The following is a 16,525-nucleotide window of genomic DNA, read 5'->3' as shown; positions in this document are numbered from 1 at the left end:
AGTTTGAGGTAAATCTAATTATAGGTTTTTTCAGAAAATTGGAAAGACCGAAAAATCGCTAGCGTAAAGTGCCATTTTCTGACATTAGATTTCGTTCTAAATGCTTCATCCCTATGTAAAAACGTTATTTAAGCAAGAATATCGTATCTTGAAGTATATCTATAATGATAGGTTTTTTCAGAAAATTGAAAAAACCGTAAAATCACAAGAGTAAATTGCCATTTTCTGACATTAGATTTCGTTCTAAATGCTTAATCTCTATGTAAAAACGTTATTTAAGCAACAATATTGTACCTGGAAGGAAGTCTAAGAATAGGTTTTTACAGACATTTGAAAAAACCGAAAAATCACAAGAGTAAAGTGCCATTTTCTGACATTAGATTTCGTTCTAAATGTTTAATCCCTATGTAAAAACGTTATTGAAGCAAGAATATCGTATTTTGAAGTATATCAATAATGATAGGTCCTTTCAGAAAATTGAAAAAACCGAAAAATCACAGGAGTAAAGTGCCAGTTTCTGACATTAGATTTCGTTCTAAATGCTTCATCCCTATGTAAAACGTTATTTAAGCAAGGATATCGTATTTTGAAGTATATCTATAATGATAGTTTTTTTCAGAAAATTGAAAAAACCGAAAAATCACAAGAGTAAAGTGCCATTTTCTGACATTAGATTTCGTTCTAAATGCTTAATCCCTATGTAAAAACGTTATTTAAGCAAGAATATCGTATTTTGAAGAAAATCTAATGATAGGTTTTTACAGAAAGTTGAAAAAACCGAAAAATCACTAGAGTAAAGCGCCATTTTCTGACTTTAGATTTCGTTCTAAATACTTAATTCTGATGTAAAATTGTTAGTTAAGCAAGATTCTCGTATTTAAAAAAATCTAATGAGAGGTGTTTTGAGAAAATTGAAGAAGCCGAAAAATCACAAGAGTAAAGTGCCATTTTCTGACATTACATTTCGTTCTAAATACTTAGTTCTAATGTAAAATCGTTAGCTAAGCCAGACTCTCGTATTTAAGAAAATCTAATGACAGGTTTTTTCAGAAAATTGAAAAAACCGTAAAATCATAAGAGGAAAGTGCCATTTTCTGACATTAGATTTCGTTCTAAATGCTTAATCCCTATGTAAAAGTGTTATCTAAGCAAGAATATCGTAGTATGAGGTAAATCTAATTATAGGTTTTTTCAGAAAATTGAAAAAACCGTAAAATCGCTAGAGTAAAGTGCCATTTTCTGACATTAGATTTCGTTCTAAATGCTTCATCCCTATGTAAAAACGTTATTTAAGCAAGAATATCGTATCTTGAAGTATATCTATAATGATAGGTTTTTTCAGAAAATTCAAAAAACCGTAAAATCATAAGAGGAAAGTGCCATTTTCTGACATTAGATTTCGTTCTAAATGCTTAATCCCTATGTAAAAGTGTTATCTAAGCAAGAATATCGTAGTTTGAGGTAAATCTAATTATAGGTTTTTTCAGAAAATTGAAAAAACCGTAAAATCGCTAGAGTAAAGTGCCATTTTCTGACATAAGATTTCGTTCTAAATGCTTCATCCCTATGTAAAAACGTTATGTAAGCAAGAATATCGTATTTTGAAGTAAATCTAATTATAGGTTTTTTCAGAAAATTGAAAAAACCGAAAAATCGCTAGAGTAAAGTGCCATTTTCTGACATTAGATTTCGTTCTAAATGCTCAATCCCTATATAAAAACGTTATTTAAGCAAGATTATGGTATTTTGAAGAAAATCTAATGATAGGTTTTTTCAGAAAATTGAGAAAACCGAAAAATCACAAGAGTAAAGTGCCATTTTCTGACATTAGATTTCGTTCTAAATGCTCAATCCCTATATAAAAACGTTATTTAAGCAAGATTATGGTATTTTGAAGAAAATCTAATGATAGGTTTTTTCAGAAAATTGAAAAAACCGAAAAGTCACAAGAGTAAAGTGACATTTTCTGACATTACATTTCGTTCTAAATACTTAATTTTAATGTAAAATCGTTAGTTAAGCAAGATTCTCGTATTTAAAAAATCTGATGATAGGTTTTTTCAGAAAATTGAAAAAACCGAAAAATCACAAGAGTAAAGTGCCATTTTCTGACATTAGATTTCGTTCTAAATGGTTAATCCCTATGTAAAAACGTTATTGAAGCAAGAATATCGTATTTTGAAGTGTATCAATAATGATAGATCCTTTCAGAAAATTGAAAAAACCGAAAAATCACAAGAGTAAAGTGCCATTTTCTGACATTAGATTTCGTTCTAAATGCTTAATCCCTATGTAAAAACGTTATTTAAGCAAGAATATCGTATTTTGAAGAAAATCTAATGATAGGTTTTTACAGAAAGTTGAAAAAACCGAAAAATCACAAGAGTAATGTGCCATTTTCTGACATTACATTTCGTTCTAAATACTTATTTCTAATGTAAAATCGTTAGCTAAGCCAGACTCTCGTATTTAAGAAAATCTAATGACAGGTTTTTTCAGAAAATTGAAAAAACCGTAAAATCATAAGAGGAAAGTGCCATTTTCTGACATTAGATTTCGTTCTAAATGCTTAACCCCTATGTAAAAGTGTTATCTAAGCAAGAATATCGTAGTATGAGGTAAATCTAATTATAGGTTTTTTCAGAAAATTGAAAAAACCGAAAAATCGCTAGAGTAAAGTGCCATTTTCTGACATTAGATTTCGTTCTAAATGCTTCATCCCTATGTAAAAACGTTATTTAAGCAAGAATATCGTATCTTGAAGTATATCTATAATGATAGGTTTTTTCAGAAAATTCAAAAAACCGTAAAATCATAAGAGGAAAGTGCCATTTTCTGACATTAGATTTCGTTCTAAATGCTTAATCCCTATGTAAAAGTGTTATCTCAGCAAGAATATCGTAGTTTGAGGTAAATCTAATTATAGGTTTTTTCAGAAAATTGAAAAAACCGTAAAATCGCTAGAGTAAAGTGCCATTTTCTGACATAAGATTTCGTTCTAAATGCTTCAACCCTATGTAAAAACGTTATGTAAGCAAGAATATCGTATTTTGAAGTAAATCTAATTATAGGTTTTTTCAGAAAATTGAAAAAACCGAAAAATCGCTAGAGTAAAGTGCCATTTTCTGACATTAGATTTCGTTCTAAATGCTCAATCCCTATATAAAAACGTTATTTAAGCAAGATTATGGTATTTTGAAGAAAATCTAATGATAGGTTTTTTCAGAAAATTGAGAAAACCGAAAAATCACAAGAGTAAAGTGCCATTTTCTGACATTAGATTTCGTTCTAAATGCTTCATCCCTATGTAAAAATGTTATTTAAGCAAGAATATCGTATTTTGAAGTATATCTATAATGATAGGTTTTTTCAGAAAATTGAAAAAACCGAAAAGTCACAAGAGTAAAGTGACATTTTCTGACATTACATTTCGTTCTAAATACTTAATTCTAATGTAAAATCGTTAGTTAAGCAAGATTCTCGTATTTAAAAAATCTGATGATAGGTTTTTTCAGAAAATTGAAAAAACCGAAAAATCACAAGAGTAAAGTGCCATTTTCTGACATTAGATTTCGTTCTAAATGCTTCATCCCTATGTAAAAACGTTATTTATGCAAGAATATCGTATTTTGAAGTATATCTATAATGATAGTTTTTTTCAGAAAATTGAAAAAACCGAAAAATCACAAGAGTAAAGTGCCATTTTCTGACATTAGATTTCGTTCTAAATGCTTAATCCCTATGTAAAAACGTTATTTAAGCAAGAATATCGTATTTTGAAGAAAATCTAATGATAGGTTTTTACAGAAAGTTGAAAAAACCGAAAAATCACTAGAGTAAAGCGCCATTTTCTGACTTTAGATTTCGTTCTAAATACTTAATTCTAATGTAAAATCGTTAGTTAAGCAAGATTCTCGTATTTAAAAAAATCTAATGAGAGGTGTTTTCAGAAAATTGAAGAAGCCGAAAAATCACAAGAGTAAAGTGCCATTTTCTGACATTACATTTCGTTCTAAATACTTAGTTCTAATGTAAAATCGTTAGCTAAGCCAGATTCTCGTATTTAAGAAAATCTAATGACAGGTTTTTTCAGAAAATTCAAAAAACCGTAAAATCATAAGAGGAAAGTGCCATTTTCTGACATTAGATTTCGTTCTAAATGCTTAATCCCTATGTAAAAGTGTTATTTATGCAAGAATATCGTAGTTTGAGGTAAATCTAATTATAGGTTTTTTCAGAAAATTGGAAAGACCGAAAAATCGCTAGCGTAAAGTGCCATTTTCTGACATTAGATTTCGTTCTAAATGCTTCATCCCTATGTAAAAACGTTATTTAAGCAAGAATATCGTATTTTGAAGTATATCTATAATGATAGGTTTTTTCAGAAAATTGAAAAATCCGTAAAATCACAGGAGTAAAGTGCCATTTTCTGACATTAGATTTCGTTCTAAATGCTTCATCCCTATGTAAAAACGTTATTTAAGCAAGGATATCGTATTTTGAAGTATATCTATAATGATAGGTTTTTTCAGAAAATTGAAAAAACCGAAAAATCACAAGAGTAAAGTGCCATTTTCTGACATTAGATTTCGTTCTAAATGCTTAATCCCTATGTGAAAACGTTATTTAAGCAAGAATATCGTATTTTGAAGAAAATCTAATGATAGGTTTTTACAGAAAGTTGAAAAAACCGAAAAATCACTAGAGTAAAGCGCCATTTTCTGACTTTAGATTTCGTTCTAAATACTTAATTCTAATGTAAAATCGTTAGTTAAGCAAGATTCTCGTATTTAAAAAAATCTAATGAGAGGTGTTTTCAGAAAATTGAAGAAGCCGAAAAATCACAAGAGTAAAGTGCCATTTTCTGACATTACATTTCGTTCTAAATACTTAGTTCTAATGTAAAATCGTTAGCTAAGCCAGATTCTCGTATTTAAGAAAATCTAATGACAGGTTTTTTCAGAAAATTCAAAAAACCGTAAAATCATAAGAGGAAAGTGCCATTTTCTGACATTAGATTTCGTTCTAAATGCTTAATCCCTATGTAAAAGTGTTATTTATGCAAGAATATCGTAGTTTGAGGTAAATCTAATTATAGGTTTTTTCAGAAAATTGGAAAGACCGAAAAATCGCTAGCGTAAAGTGCCATTTTCTGACATTAGATTTCGTTCTAAATGCTTCATCCCTATGTAAAAACGTTATTTAAGCAAGAATATCGTATTTTGAAGTATATCTATAATGATAGGTTTTTTCAGAAAATTGAAAAATCCGTAAAATCACAAGAGTAAAGTGTCATTTTCTGACATTAGATTTCGTTCTAAATGCTTAATTCCTATGTAAAAGTGTTATTTAAGCAAGAATATCGTAGTTTGAGGTAAATCTAATTATAGGTTTTTTCAGAAAATTGAAAAAACCGAAAAACCGCTAGAGTAAAGTGCCATTTTCTGACATTAGATTTCGTTCTAAATGCTTCATCCCTATGTAAAAACGTTATTGAAGCAAGAATACCGTATTTTGAAGTATATCTAATAATAGGTTCTTTCAGAAAATTGAAAAAACCGTAAAATCACGAGAGTAAAGTTCCATTTTCTGACATTACATTTCGTTCTAAATACTTAGTTCTAATGAAAAATCGTTAGCTAAGCCAGATTCTCGTATTTAAGAAAATCTAATGACAGGTTTTTTCAGAAAATTGAAAAAACCGTAAAATCATAAGAGGAAAGTGCCATTTTCTGACATTAGATTTCGTTCTAAATGCTTAATCCCTATGTAAAAGTGTTATTTATGCAAGAATATCGTAGTTTGAGGTAAATCTAATTATAGGTTTTTTCAGAAAATTGAAAAGACCGAAAAATCGCTAGCGTAAAGTGCCATTTTCTGACATTAGATTTCGTTCTAAATGCTTCATCCCTATGTAAAAACGTTATGTAAGCAAGAATATCGTATCTTGAAGTATATCTATAATGATAGGTTTTTTCAGAAAATTGAAAAAACCGTAAAATCACAAGAGTAAATTGCCATTTTCTGACATTAGATTTCGTTCTAAATGCTTAATCTCTATGTAAAAACGTTATTTAAGCAACAATATTGTACCTGGAAGGAAGTCTAAGAATAGGTTTTTACAGACATTTGAAAAAACCGAAAAATCACAAGAGTAAAGTGCCATTTTCTGACATTAGATTTCGTTCTAAATGTTTAATCCCTACGTAAAAACGTTATTGAAGCAAGAATATCGTATTTTGAAGTATATCAATAATGATAGGTCCTTTCAGAAAATTGAAAAAACCGAAAAATCACAGGAGTAAAGTGCCATTTTCTGACATTAGATTTCGTTCTAAATGCTTCATCCCTATGTAAAACGTTATTTAAGCAAGGATATCGTATTTTGAAGTATATCTATAATGATAGGTTTTTTCAGAAAATTGAAAAAACCGAAAAATCACAAGAGTAAAGTGCCATTTTCTGACATTAGATTTCGTTCTAAATGCTTAATCCCTATGTGAAAACGTTATTTAAGCAAGAATATCGCATTTTGAAGAAAATCTAATGATAGGTTTTTACAGAAAGTAGAAAAAACCGAAAAATCACTAGAGTAAAGCGCCATTTTCTGACTTTAGATTTCGTTCTAAATACTTAACTCTAATGTAAAATCGTTAGTTAAGCAAGATTCTCGTATTTAAAAAAATCTAATGAGAGGTGTTTTCAGAAAATTGAAGAAGCCGAAAAATCACAAGAGTAAAGTGCCATTTTCTGACATTAGATTTCGTTCTAAATGCTTAATCCCTATATAAAAGTGTTATTTATGCAAGAATATCGTAGTTTGAGGTAAATCTAATTATAGGTTTTTTCAGAAAATTGAAAAGACCGAAAAATCGCTAGCGTAAAGTGCCATTTTCTGACATTAGATTTCGTTCTAAATGCTTCATCCCTTTGTAAAAACGTTATTTAAGCAAGAATATCGTATTTTGAAGTATATCTATAATGATACGTTTTTTCAGAAAATTGAAAAAACCGAAAAATCACAAGAGTAAAGTGCCATTTTCTGACATTAGATTTCGTTCTAAATGCTTAATCTCTACGTAAAAACGTTATTTAAGCAACAATATTGTACCTGGAAGGAAGTCTAAGAATAGGTTTTTACAGACATTTGAAAAAACCGATAAATCACAAGAGTAAAGTGCCATTTTCTGACATTAGATTTCGTTCTAAATGTTTAATCCCTATGTAAAAACGTTATTGAAGCAAGAATATCGTATTTTGAAGTATATCAATAATGATAGGTCCTTTCAGAAAATTGAAAAAACCGAAAAATCACAGGAGTAAAGCGCCATTTTCTGACTTTAGATTTCGTTCTAAATACTTAATTCTAATGTAAAATCGTTAGTTAAGCAAGATTCTCGTATTTAAAAAAATCTAATGAGAGGTGTTTTCAGAAAATTGAAGAAGCCGAAAAATCACAAGAGTAAAGTGCCATTTTCTGACATTACATTTCGTTCTAAATACTTAGTTCTAATGTAAAATCGTTAGCTAAGCCAGATTCTCGTATTTAAGAAAATCTAATGACAGGTTTTTTCAGAAAATTGAAAAAACCGTAAAATCATAAGAGGAAAGTGCCATTTTCTGACATTAGATTTCGTTCTAAATGCTTCATCCCTATGTAAAAACGTTATTTAAGCAAGAATATCGTATTTTGAAGTATATCTAATGATAGGTTTTTTCAGAAAATTGAAAAAACCGTAAAATCATAAGAGGAAAGTGCCATTTTCTGACATTACATTTCGTTCTAAATAATTAATTCTAATGTAAAATCGTTAGCTAAGCAAGATTCTCGTATTTAAAAAATCTGATGATAGGTTTTTTCAGAAAATTGAAAAAACCGAAAAATCACAGGAGTAAAGTGCCATTTTCTGACATTAGATTTCGTTCTAAATGCATAATCCCTATGTAAAAACGTTATTTAAGCAAGAATATCGTATTTTGAAGAAAATCTAATGATAGGTTTTTACAGAAAGTTGAAAAAACCGAAAAATCACTAGAGTAAAGCGCCATTTTCAGACTTTAGATTTCGTTCTCAATACTTAATTCTAATGTAAAATCGTTAGTTAAGCAAGATTCTCGTATTTAAAAAAATCTAATGAGAGGTGTTTTCAGAAAATTGAAGAAGCCGGAAAATCACAAGAGTAAAGTGCCATTTTCTGACATTACATTTCGTTCTAAATACTTAGTTCTAATGTAAAATCGTTAGCTAAGCCAGATTCTCGTATTTAAGAAAATCTAATGACAGGTTTTTGCAGACATTTGAAAAAACCGAAAAATCACAAGAGTAAAGTGCCATTTTCTGACATTAGATTTCGTTCTAAATGTTTAATCCCTATGTAAAAACGTTATTGAAGCAAGAATATCGTATTTTAAAGTATATCAATAATGATAGGTCCTTTCAGAAAATTGAAAAATCCGAAAAATCACAAGAGTAAAGTGCCATTTTCTGACTTTAGATTTCGTTCTAAATACTTAGTTCTAATGTAAAATCGTTAGCTAAGCTAGATTCTCGTATTTAAGAAAATCTAATGACAGGTTTTTTCAGAAAATTGAAAAAACCGTAAAATCATAAGAGGAAAGTGCCATTTTCTGACATTAGATTTCGTTCTAAATGCTTCATCCCTATGTAGAAACGTTATTTAAGCAAGAATATCGTATTTTGAAGTATATCTATAATGATAGGTTTTTTCAGAAAATTGAAAAAACCGTAAAATCACAAGAGTAAATTGCCATTTTCTGACATTAGATTTCGTTCTAAATGCTTAATCTCTATGTAAAAACGTTATTTAAGCAACAATATTGTACCTGGAAGGAAGTCTAAGAATAGGTTTTTACAGACATTTGAAAAAACCGAAAAATCACAAGAGTAAAGTGCCATTTTCTGACATTAGATTTCGTTCTAAATGTTTAATCCCTATGTAAAAACGTTATTGAAGCAAGAATATCGTATTTTGAAGTATATCAATAATGATAGGTCCTTTCAGAAAATTGAAAAAACCGAAAAATCACAGGAGTAAAGTGCCATTTTCTGACATTAGATTTCGTTCTAAATGCTTCATCCCCATGTAAAAACGCTATTTAAGCAATAATATCGTATTTTGAAGAAAATCTAATGATAGGTTTTTACAGAAATTTGAAAAAACCGAAAAATCACTACAGTAAACCGCCATTTTCTGACTTTAGATTTCGTTCTAAATACTTAGTTCTAATGTAAAATCGTTAGCTAAGCTAGATTCCCGGTATTTAAGAAAATCTAATGACAGGTTTTTTCAGAAAATTGAAAAAACCGTAAAATCATAAGAGGAAAGTGCCATTTTCTGACATTAGATTTCGTTCTAAATGCTTCATCCCTATGTAGAAACGTTATTTAAGCAAGAATATCGTATTTTGAAGTATATCTATAATGATAGGTTTTTTCAGAAAATTGAAAAATCCGTAAAATCACAAGAGTAAAGTGCCATTTTCTGAAATTAGATTTCGTTCTAAATGCTTAATTCCAATGTAAAAGTGTTATTTAAGCAAGAATATCGTAGTTTGAGGTAAATCTAATTATAGGTTTTTTCAGAAAATTGAAAAAACCGAAAAACCGCTAGAGTAAAGTGCCATTTTCTGACATTAGATTACGTTCTAAATGCTTCATCCCTATGTAAAAACGTTATTGAAGCAAGAATATCGTATTTTGAAGTATATCTAATAATAGGTTCTTTCAGAAAATTGAAAAAACCGTAAAATCACGAGAGTAAAGTTCCATTTTCTGACATTACATTTCGTTCTAAATACTTAGTTCTAATGTAAAATCGTTAGCTAAGCCAGATTCTCGTATTTAAGAAAATCTAATGACAGGTTTTTTCAGAAAATTGAAAAAACCGTAAAATCATAAGAGGAAAGTGCCATTTTCTGACATTAGATTTCGTTCTAAATGCTTAATCCCTATGTAAAAGTGTTATTTATGCAAGAATATCGTAGTTTGAGGTAAATCTAATTATAGGTTTTTTCAGAAAATTGAAAAGACCGAAAAATCGCTAGCGTAAAGTGCCATTTTCTGACATTAGATTTCGTTCTAAATGCTTCATCCCTATGTAAAAACGTTATGTAAGCAAGAATATCGTATCTTGAAGTATATCTATAATGATAGGTTTTTTCAGAAAATTGAAAAAACCGTAAAATCACAAGAGTAAATTGCCATTTTCTGACATTAGATTTCGTTCTAAATGCTTAATCTCTATGTAAAAACGTTATTTAAGCAACAATATTGTACCTGGAAGGAAGTCTAAGAATAGGTTTTTACAGACATTTGAAAAAACCGAAAAATCACAAGAGTAAAGTGCCATTTTCTGACATTAGATTTCGTTCTAAATGTATAATCCCTATGTAAAAACGTTATTGAAGCAAGAATATCGTATTTTGAAGTATATCAATAATGATAGGTCCTTTCAGAAAATTGAAAAAACCGAAAAATCACAGGAGTAAAGTGCCATTTTCTGACATTAGATTTCGTTCTAAATGCTTCATCCCTATGTAAAAACGTTATTTAAGCAAGGATATCGTATTTTGAAGTATATCTATAATGATAGGTTTTTTCAGAAAATTGAAAAAACCGAAAAATCACAAGAGTAAAGTGCCATTTTCTGACATTAGATTTCGTTCTAAATGCTTAATCCCTATGTGAAAACGTTATTTAAGCAAGAATATCGTATTTTGAAGAAAATCTAATGATAGGTTTTTACAGAAAGTTGAAAAAACCGAAAAATCACTAGAGTAAAGCGCCATTTTCTGATTTTAGATTTCGTTCTAAATACTTAATTCTAATGTAAAATCGTTAGTTAAGCAAGATTCTCGTATTTAAAAAAATCTAATGAGAGGTGTTTTCAGAAAATTGAAGAAGCCGAAAAATCACAAGAGTAAAGTGCCATTTTCTGACATTACATTTCGTTCTAAATACTTAGTTCTAATGTAAAATCGTTAGCTAAGCCAGATTCTCGTATTTAAGAAAATCTAATGACAGGTTTTTTCAGAAAATTCAAAAAACCGTAAAATCATAAGAGGAAAGTGCCATTTTCTGACATTAGATTTCGTTCTAAATGCTTAATCCCTATGTAAAAGTGTTATTTATGCAAGAATATCGTAGTTTGAGGTAAATCTAATTATAGGTTTTTTCAGAAAATTGGAAAGACCGAAAAATCGCTAGCGTAAAGTGCCATTTTCTGACATTAGATTTCGTTCTAAATGCTTCATCCCTATGTAAAAACGTTATTTAAGCAAGAATATCGTATCTTGAAGTATATCTATAATGATAGGTTTTTTCAGAAAATTGAAAAAACCGTAAAATCACAAGAGTAAATTGCCATTTTCTGACATTAGATTTCGTTCTAAATGCTTAATCTCTATGTAAAAACGTTATTTAAGCAACAATATTGTACCTGGAAGGAAGTCTAAGAATAGGTTTTTACAGACATTTGAAAAAACCGAAAAATCACAAGAGTAAAGTGCCATTTTCTGACATTAGATTTCGTTCTAAATGTTTAATCCCTATGTAAAAACGTTATTGAAGCAAGAATATCGTATTTTGAAGTATATCAATAATGATAGGTCCTTTCAGAAAATTGAAAAAACCGAAAAATCACAGGAGTAAAGTGCCATTTTCTGACATTAGATTTCGTTCTAAATGCTTCATCCCTATGTAAAACGTTATTTAAGCAAGGATATCGTATTTTGAAGTATATCTATAATGATAGTTTTTTTCAGAAAATTGAAAAAACCGAAAAATCACAAGAGTAAAGTGCCATTTTCTGACATTAGATTTCGTTCTAAATGCTTAATCCCTATGTAAAAACGTTATTTAAGCAAGAATATCGTATTTTGAAGAAAATCTAATGATAGGTTTTTACAGAAAGTTGAAAAAACCGAAAAATCACTAGAGTAAAGCGCCATTTTCTGACTTTAGATTTCGTTCTAAATACTTAATTCTGATGTAAAATTGTTAGTTAAGCAAGATTCTCGTATTTAAAAAAATCTAATGAGAGGTGTTTTGAGAAAATTGAAGAAGCCGAAAAATCACAAGAGTAAAGTGCCATTTTCTGACATTACATTTCGTTCTAAATACTTAGTTCTAATGTAAAATCGTTAGCTAAGCCAGACTCTCGTATTTAAGAAAATCTAATGACAGGTTTTTTCAGAAAATTGAAAAAACCGTAAAATCATAAGAGGAAAGTGCCATTTTCTGACATTAGATTTCGTTCTAAATGCTTCATCCCCATGTAAAAACGCTATTTAAGCAATAATATCGTATTTTGAAGAAAATCTAATGATAGGTTTTTACAGAAATTTGAAAAAACCGAAAAATCACTACAGTAAACCGCCATTTTCTGACTTTAGATTTCGTTCTAAATACTTAGTTCTAATGTAAAATCGTTAGCTAAGCTAGATTCCCGTATTTAAGAAAATCTAATGACAGGTTTTTTCAGAAAATTGAAAAAACCGTAAAATCATAAGAGGAAAGTGCCATTTTCTGACATTAGATTTCGTTCTAAATGCTTCATCCCTATGTAGAAACGTTATTTAAGCAAGAATATCGTATTTTGAAGTATATCTATAATGATAGGTTTTTTCAGAAAATTGAAAAATCCGTAAAATCACAAGAGTAAAGTGCCATTTTCTGAAATTAGATTTCGTTCTAAATGCTTAATTCCAATGTAAAAGTGTTATTTAAGCAAGAATATCGTAGTTTGAGGTAAATCTAATTATAGGTTTTTTCAGAAAATTGAAAAAACCGAAAAACCGCTAGAGTAAAGTGCCATTTTCTGACATTAGATTTCGTTCTAAATGCTTCATCCCTATGTAAAAACGTTATTGAAGCAAGAATATCGTATTTTGAAGTATATCTAATAATAGGTTCTTTCAGAAAATTGAAAAAACCGTAAAATCACGAGAGTAAAGTTCCATTTTCTGACATTACATTTCGTTCTAAATACTTAGTTCTAATGTAAAATCGTTAGCTAAGCCAGATTCTCGTATTTAAGAAAATCTAATGACAGGTTTTTTCAGAAAATTGAAAAAACCGTAAAATCATAAGAGGAAAGTGCCATTTTCTGACATTAGATTTCGTTCTAAATGCTTAATCCCTATGTAAAAGTGTTATTTATGCAAGAATATCGTAGTTTGAGGTAAATCTAATTATAGGTTTTTTCAGAAAATTGAAAAGACCGAAAAATCGCTAGCGTAAAGTGCCATTTTCTGACATTAGATTTCGTTCTAAATGCTTCATCCCTATGTAAAAACGTTATGTAAGCAAGAATATCGTATCTTGAAGTATATCTATAATGATAGGTTTTTTCAGAAAATTGAAAAAACCGTAAAATCACAAGAGTAAATTGCCATTTTCTGACATTAGATTTCGTTCTAAATGCTTAATCTCTATGTAAAAACGTTATTTAAGCAACAATATTGTACCTGGAAGGAAGTCTAAGAATAGGTTTTTACAGACATTTGAAAAAACCGAAAAATCACAAGAGTAAAGTGCCATTTTCTGACATTAGATTTCGTTCTAAATGTTTAATCCCTATGTAAAAACGTTATTGAAGCAAGAATATCGTATTTTGAAGTATATCAATAATGATAGGTCCTTTCAGAAAATTGAAAAAACCGAAAAATCACAGGAGTAAAGTGCCATTTTCTGACATTAGATTTCGTTCTAAATGCTTCATCCCTATGTAAAAACGTTATTTAAGCAAGGATATCGTATTTTGAAGTATATCTATAATGATAGGTTTTTTCAGAAAATTGAAAAAACCGAAAAATCACAAGAGTAAAGTGCCATTTTCTGACATTAGATTTCGTTCTAAATGCTTAATCCCTATGTAAAAACGTTATTTAAGCAAGAATATCGTATTTTGAAGAAAATCTAATGATAGGTTTTTACAGAAAGTTGAAAAAACCGAAAAATCACTAGAGTAAAGCGCCATTTTCTGACTTTAGATTTCGTTCTAAATACTTAATTCTGATGTAAAATTGTTAGTTAAGCAAGATTCTCGTATTTAAAAAAATCTAATGAGAGGTGTTTTGAGAAAATTGAAGAAGCCGAAAAATCACAAGAGTAAAGTGCCATTTTCTGACATTACATTTCGTTCTAAATACTTAGTTCTAATGTAAAATCGTTAGCTAAGCCAGACTCTCGTATTTAAGAAAATCTAATGACAGGTTTTTTCAGAAAATTGAAAAAACCGTAAAATCATAAGAGGAAAGTGCCATTTTCTGACATTAGATTTCGTTCTAAATGCTTAATCCCTATGTAAAAGTGTTATCTAAGCAAGAATATCGTAGTATGAGGTAAATCTAATTATAGGTTTTTTCAGAAAATTGAAAAAACCGTAAAATCGCTAGAGTAAAGTGCCATTTTCTGACATTAGATTTCGTTCTAAATGCTTCATCCCTATGTAAAAACGTTATTTAAGCAAGAATATCGTATCTTGAAGTATATCTATAATGATAGGTTTTTTCAGAAAATTCAAAAAACCGTAAAATCATAAGAGGAAAGTGCCATTTTCTGACATTAGATTTCGTTCTAAATGCTTAATCCCTATGTAAAAGTGTTATTTATGCAAGAATATCGTAGTTTGAGGTAAATCTAATTATAGGTTTTTTCAGAAAATTGAAAAGACCGAAAAATCGCTAGCGTAAAGTGCCATTTTCTGACATTAGATTTCGTTCTAAATGCTTCATCCCTTTGTAAAAACGTTATTTAAGCAAGAATATCGTATTTTGAAGTATATCTATAATGATACGTTTTTTCAGAAAATTGAAAAAACCGTAAAATCGCTAGAGTAAAGTGCCATTTTCTGACATAAGATTTCGTTCTAAATGCTTCATCCCTATGTAAAAACGTTATGTAAGCAAGAATATCGTATTTTGAAGTAAATCTAATTATAGGTTTTTTCAGAAAATTGAAAAAACCGAAAAATCGCTAGAGTAAAGTGCCATTTTCTGACATTAGATTTCGTTCTAAATGCTCAATCCCTATATAAAAACGTTATCTAAGCAAGATTATGGTATTTTGAAGAAAATCTAATGATAGGTTTTTTCAGAAAATTGAGAAAACCGAAAAATCACAAGAGTAAAGTGCCATTTTCTGACATTAGATTTCGTTCTAAATGCTCAATCCCTATATAAAAACGTTATTTAAGCAAGATTATGGTATTTTGAAGAAAATCTAATGATAGGTTTTTTCAGAAAATTGAAAAAACCGAAAAGTCACAAGAGTAAAGTGACATTTTCTGACATTACATTTCGTTCTAAATACTTAATTTTAATGTAAAATCGTTAGTTAAGCAAGATTCTCGTATTTAAAAAATCTGATGATAGGTTTTTTCAGAAAATTGAAAAAACCGAAAAATCACAAGAGTAAAGTGCCATTTTCTGACATTAGATTTCGTTCTAAATGGTTAATCCCTATGTAAAAACGTTATTGAAGCAAGAATATCGTATTTTGAAGTGTATCAATAATGATAGATCCTTTCAGAAAATTGAAAAAACCGAAAAATCACAAGAGTAAAGTGCCATTTTCTGACATTAGATTTCGTTCTAAATGCTTAATCCCTATGTAAAAACGTTATTTAAGCAAGAATATCGTATTTTGAAGAAAATCTAATGATAGGTTTTTACAGAAAGTTGAAAAAACCGAAAAATCACAAGAGTAAAGTGCCATTTTCTGACATTACATTTCGTTCTAAATACTTATTTCTAATGTAAAATCGTTAGCTAAGCCAGACTCTCGTATTTAAGAAAATCTAATGACAGGTTTTTTCAGAAAATTGAAAAAACCGTAAAATCATAAGAGGAAAGTGCCATTTTCTGACATTAGATTTCGTTCTAAATGCTTAACCCCTATGTAAAAGTGTTATCTAAGCAAGAATATCGTAGTATGAGGTAAATCTAATTATAGGTTTTTTCAGAAAATTGAAAAAACCGAAAAATCGCTAGAGTAAAGTGCCATTTTCTGACATTAGATTTCGTTCTAAATGCTTCATCCCTATGTAAAAACGTTATTTAAGCAAGAATATCGTATCTTGAAGTATATCTATAATGATAGGTTTTTTCAGAAAATTCAAAAAACCGTAAAATCATAAGAGGAAAGTGCCATTTTCTGACATTAGATTTCGTTCTAAATGCTTAATCCCTATGTAAAAGTGTTATCTCAGCAAGAATATCGTAGTTTGAGGTAAATCTAATTATAGGTTTTTTCAGAAAATTGAAAAAACCGTAAAATCGCTAGAGTAAAGTGCCATTTTCTGACATAAGATTTCGTTCTAAATGCTTCAACCCTATGTAAAAACGTTATGTAAGCAAGAATATCGTATTTTGAAGTAAATCTAATTATAGGTTTTTTCAGAAAATTGAAAAAACCGAAAAATCGCTAGAGTAAAGTGCCATTTTCTGACATTAGATTTCGTTCTAAATGCTCAATCCCTATATAAAAACGTTATTTAAGCAA

Source organism: Megalopta genalis, chromosome 9 (genome assembly GCF_051020955.1).
Source record: "Megalopta genalis isolate 19385.01 chromosome 9, iyMegGena1_principal, whole genome shotgun sequence".
In the NCBI taxonomy this organism is placed as follows: Eukaryota; Metazoa; Arthropoda; class Insecta; order Hymenoptera; family Halictidae; genus Megalopta; species Megalopta genalis.
The sequence above is the reverse complement of the archived record's forward strand: the minus strand, read 5'-3'. Positions refer to the sequence as shown.